This window comes from Puntigrus tetrazona, chromosome 9 (assembly GCF_018831695.1).
Source record: "Puntigrus tetrazona isolate hp1 chromosome 9, ASM1883169v1, whole genome shotgun sequence".
NCBI classification, from domain to species: domain Eukaryota; kingdom Metazoa; phylum Chordata; class Actinopteri; order Cypriniformes; family Cyprinidae; genus Puntigrus; species Puntigrus tetrazona.
In genome coordinates, this window is record NC_056707.1 from 21737523 (window position 1) to 21743533 (window position 6011).

The 6011-nt window shown below is 38.2% G+C and overlaps 1 pseudogene; it reads left to right on the forward strand.

Moving 5' to 3' along the window:
• Positions 1 to 4674: 4674 nt before the first annotated feature.
• On the forward strand, positions 4675 to 5989 carry LOC122351743 (annotated as a pseudogene).
• Positions 5990 to 6011: the final 22 nt, after the last annotated feature.

Consider the following 6011-nt stretch of genomic DNA (forward strand, 5'->3'; position numbering starts at 1 on the left):
GTATGTTCACACAAATGTAACATTTTTGTATGTTGTCAATGTTTGACAAACAAATTAAAGAAATATGTTCAATATCTTTGTAAATATATTCTCTACTAAACTCTCTTATTTTGTTTATTCTTTGTCCCAGAAATTCCTGACCTTGAGCTACCTGATGAGCTGACAAAGACAATTTGTCTAAGAGCAGGAAGTTCTCTTCGCCTCCATGTTACTGTTACTGGTAGACCGATCCCAACTGTAACGTGGACCAAACCTGGCGTGGACCTCCAAAATCGTGGCTTTATTGAAGTAACCAATACTGCTACAACCCTCATTATTGATAAGGTGCACCGCTATGATGCCGGTAGATATACCATTGAGGCTTCAAATTCAGCTGGGAAGAAGGATGCAAGCATTCTTGTGAAAATCTATGGTATTTTTTTTTTATATATTTTGTTCTCATATTACATAATGGAAATTATTCATGGTGCATATATTAACATACTGTGAAATTATGTCTAACCAGTATGTTTGTAAATTTTACTCAGATACACCTGGTCCAACTGGTCCAATTAAGATGAAAGAACTTACAAAAGATTCTGCTCATATTACTTGGGATGCTCCTGAAGTTGATGGTGGAGCACCTGTCAATAATTACATCATTGAAAGAAGAGAGGCATCAATGAGAGCATACAAAACTGTCACATCCAAATGTAGCAAGACATCATACAAAAATAACTGGTCTGACAGAAGGAATGCTGTATTATTTCAGAGTCTTACCAGAGAATATCTATGGTGTTGGTGAACCCATGTGAGACAGGTGATGTTGTGTTGGTGAGTGAAGTTCCACTGCCACCAGCCAAGCTTGAAGTTGTAGATGTAACCAAATCCAGTGTATCACTTGCCTGGGAGAAACCTTTACATGATGGAGGCAGCAGAATCACCGGCTACATTGTTGAAGCTTGTAAAGCTGGTACTGACAAGTGGATGAAGGTTGCAACTTTGAAACTTACAGACTTTGGAGTTCACTATCACGTCACTTAATGAGAATGAACAGTACCTATTCAGGTACGTGCTGTCAACAACAGAGGAGCTGGTGAGCCAAAAGAAATTGTAACAGCTGTGACAGTTCAAGAACAAAGAGGTATGTAAGATAATAACAAAAATAACAAGAGGCAGTCATTTTTTTGCCATATCTCACTGTTTATACCTTTTTCCTCTTTCAGTCTTGCCAAAGGTTGATCTATCAGCTATTCCACAGAAGACAATAAGCGTTTTGCAGGCAAACCCCTTGAGCTTGATTTACCAATTATGGGACGACCACCACCAGTTTGTTCTTGGTTCTTTAATGACAATAGGTTAAAGATTGTGGAGCGTGTGAAGATAAAATCAACTGGAAAATTCTCTAAATTAACTATTCTTGACACCACCATTGATGACAGTGGTGTGTATACACTTGAGGTGAAAAACATAACTGGAATAACAACTGAAAACATCAAAGTCATCATTCTTTGTAAGTACCATTCCTCTGCATGAAAATAAAAATGGTTGGTTTCAGTATTAATTCTAAACCATTTCTCTCTGTGTAGCCAAACCTGATGAACCTCAAGGACCCATACGATTTGATGATGTTGATGCAACATCAGTCACAATAAGCTGGGATCCACCTATGAGAGATGGTGGTGCACCAATTAGCAACTATGTGGTTGAACAACGTGATGCCCATCGCCCAGAGATGGGTGCCTGTGTCGTGGAATCAGTTTCTAGACCAATATTCAAATTTGACAGATTGACAGAGGGCGATGAATATGTGTTCCGTGTTGCAGCAACCAATCGCTATGGCACTGGGGATTACTTACAGTCAGAAATCGTAATGTGCAAGAGCTCCAAATGTAAGAAAAACATGTTTTAAATAATACCCACACAAATATATATATATATATATATATATATATATATTTTTTTTTTTTTTTTTTTTATCTACTTCATTACAATTTCGTATTGTGGTTATTAGCCATTCTGAATACCTGGAAGACCCATTGTATTTGATGTATCATGTGATGGCATGACTGTTGCATGGGAACCACCAGATGAGGATGGAGGCTTAGAGGTGTCCGGCTACATTATTGAAGCAAGGAGGTCAGGTCAGATAGATGGATCCAGTGCTAATAAAAATCCAGTGACAATGACAAGATACAGGTCCACTGACTTAATTGAAGGCCTGGAATATGAACACAGAGTGACAGCTATTATTAATGCTCGTGGTGGTGTCGGCAAACCTAGCCTTCTTTTCTAAACCAGCAGTAGCAACTGATCCTGTTGGTAAGCAAAATATCACTATTAATACATTTGGTGTGTAAAAACTGAGACAGAATTTGGTAAATTCAATTATTACCACTTAATAACAATTACATAACTTCCCTACAGATCCACCTGGTTCACCTCAAAACCCACGAGTCACAGATACCACAAAATCTTCTGTGTCTTTGGCCTGGAGTCCCCAGATGAGGAGGGTGGTGCTAATGTTACAGGCTATCTAATTGAGATGCAAAAGGTTGGTTCAAGTAACCTGGATGAAGTGCAACGCTACACCTTCACTGATCTGTGAATATACTTTGACACACGAATGCCACAAGGAGAAGAATTCAAATTCGTATTATGGCTTGCAATGCTGAGGTGGACCAGGAGAACCAGCTGAAGTACCAGGAGTTGTGACTATAACAGAGATGCTTGGTAAGATCTTAAACCCTGTCATTAACTCCTTGTGTAAGTGTAATTGTATATAATATAATAATTTTAAATGTGATTCTTTCAGATCCTCCAAGTTATGATCTTGAAGCAAAATACAAGGATGTCCTTGTAGTCAGATCCAGAGGAGTAACTCAGACTTTCAGTGCCCATCAAAGGCAAACCTACTCCTACCTGCAAATGGACCAAGGATGGATCAGAGGTTACCAACCGTGCAATGATTGCCTCCAGTGAAGATGTATCAGAGCTTGTAATCAAGCTAGCTGAAAGGTCTGATTCTGGTCTTTACCATCTCCATCTGGAAAACAAGTGTGGCAAAAGATGCTTCAATAAAGGTCAAAGTTATTGGCCGCCCATCTGCACCTGAAGGCCCTCTTAGATTTGATGATATACAAGCACATTCTGTAAAAGTTAGCTGAAACCACCAACAGAAGATGGTGGTTCAGAAGTGTTAGCTACATTGTGGGGAAAGACGTGAAGAAACAAAAGCAGCTTGGTACACGGTTGATTCAAGTGCAGTGGTTGATACATCCCTTGTAGTTAAGGGACTACAAGAAAATGCAGAATATCACTTTAAGGTGACAGCAGAGAACCAGTTTAGAATAAGCAACTCCCTGAAATCAGAGACAACTATTATACCAAAGACTCCTATTTGTAAAGTGCTTGTCAGGATCACATTTCTATGCAACACATATTTGTTAATGAACATTAAAACATTTTCTTTTTTTATGTTACTATTATTTAGGGTGTCCTAGAGGCTTCAGGTACTCCACCAGAAATTATGGATGTTAACTAAGAATTCTACGGCTTTGGCTTGGACAAAACCTAAAGATGATGGTGGATCTTGCATTACTGGTTACTATATTGAGTCTGCAAAGAAGTGTCATCTGATAAGTGGATTCGTCATGAGACAAAGATCACCTCAACGATGTACACTCTTAGTCAACTCACTACTGATTCGAATATCAGTTCCGTGTTATTGCTGTGAATGACATTGGGCTAGTGAAACAGGACCTGCATCAGATTCAGTAATATGCAAAGATCCATTTGGTATGACCTCATTTCTTAATTTGTCTGGTTATTCATAATAATGTCCTTTGCTCATTCAAATTGTCTTGATTGAACTGGAAAAGTAATTTTATTGAACTCTTGATTTATTTAGATAAACCAAGCCAACCTGGAGAAAATTGACACTATGACTGTTACCAAAGACTATCTTACAATTAACTGGGAGGCTCCAGCATGTATGGTAACAAACCAGTCATGGCTACTAGTTGAATACCGAGAGAATCTGGAAAGTGCTTGGAAGAAATACAATAAGGCGCACAAAGGACAAACAGTACACGCTCAATTGGTTTACAAGAGGCAACTGAATATGAATTCAGAGTATTTGCCAGAAAATGAAACCAGAATTAGCAGACCACTTAGAACAGCAACTGGCATCAAAAACTAAACTGGGTGGTAAGTATGGTTTGAAATAACATAAGAAATGTTATTGCTTATGTGTGTGATTACTTATGGCAGTAACAGCAGTCAAAATATTTATCCCAATGCATTTTTTAGAGGAAAACTGATTTGACTAAAAATCAAATCTCTTTTTTATTTTAGTTGAAATAAACCAGCTCTCAGAAAAGAGATGGATGAAGTCAGTACTAAACTGGGACAAACTGCAACTCTCAAATGTCAAATTATTGGAAGACCTGTTCCAGAAATTAAATAGTACAAAGGGTGGAAAAGAAATCAAAGAAGGCAATCGTATGCAGCGACCTCTGATGGCCGCAATCATACACCTAAACCATTTCAACCAAATCAACAGGAAGATGAGGGTCTGCAACTATACACATACAGGCTGTGAATGAGCTGGAGAGTGTGAGACCAGTGGATGCCTAGGTCGCCGAAACAGCACCACAGTTCCCCAGATGCCACTGAAGACAAATTCTTTGCAGCATGTGGTATGGTAGTAGTGCGCTCCATGTTGTATTTGATACTGGTCGACCCCAGCCTAAGATCATGTGGCTTTATGGAGCTGAAGGCTTTGAGCCCTCTGAGGTATATAATAAGTGAAAAATACAGAGCACTATACTCATTTGATTCTATAAAAAACGTGGCCTTATGTCAGACCCAATGGAGAGAAAATACAGAATCAGGATCAACAACCATTTAGGGCTTTAGATACTATAACTCAACAATGAAATCTTAGGTACATACTTAATAATGCTTAATAAATTACACAGAAAATATATTCTGGGCATTGTTAATGAAAATAAAGAAAAATTAACATATTCTTTTTGTTTCCAGATAAACCTGCTAAGCCAGAAGTCCTCTGGTTCTTGATGCACTATTGAAGAGATTCTGTGATTATTAGCTGGAAACTTTTAAAGATGATGGTGGATCATATGATCACAAATTATATTGTGGAAAAGCGGGAAGACAAGGAAGGAGCAGGAGAATGGGATCTTGTATCTTCATCTATCACTGGCACTTCATGTAAATTCTAACCTTGTTGAAAATAGAGGATACTACTTCCGTGTTTCAGCACAAAATCGTTCACGACAATAGTGAATCACTGATTCCTTCTATATACTCATCAAAGTCAGCTAGGTAACTATTGAAGAAACGTGATTAAGAAAAATACTTTAGACATTTTTTTATTGTTACTCAAAATTTTAATTTCTGTTTTGCAGAAGCCAGGAGCCCCATTAAAACCAGTTGTTTTACTTCAAACTCCTGTATTTGTGTCTTGAAGCCACCTCTCAGTGATGGAGGCTCTAAAATTAAGAACTACTGTCTTGAAAAGCAAGACAAGAAGAGAATTGAATGGGTTGCAGTTACGACAGATGAAATCCACCAGACTGTTTATTCTGTCAAGGCCCTGACAGAAGGTGTGAAGTATGAATTCCGTATGAAATGTGAAAACCTTGGAGGAAAAGTGATTACAGTGAAGTATCCGACCCTGCCATTCCAAAGATGAATGTTGATGTAAGTACTCCTGCATGAGAACATAAACATGAGTGTAAATTCAAGAGCAATGCAACATTTGTCTGCAAGATAACAGGACAGCCCAAACTGTATAATAAAATGGTTCAAGCGTGGAAAGGAAATTCAAGCTGATGGCACTAAAATCAGATACAAGATTAGAGGAAACTACCATCAGCTTGTTATTGCTGATTGTGATGCAGAAGACTCAACTGTATATCAGATCAGAGCAACAAACCAGGGTGAATCCATTTCTGCTACTGTTTCTCTAGATGTTAGAAAGTAAGCTTCAAATATTCTCTCTCTCT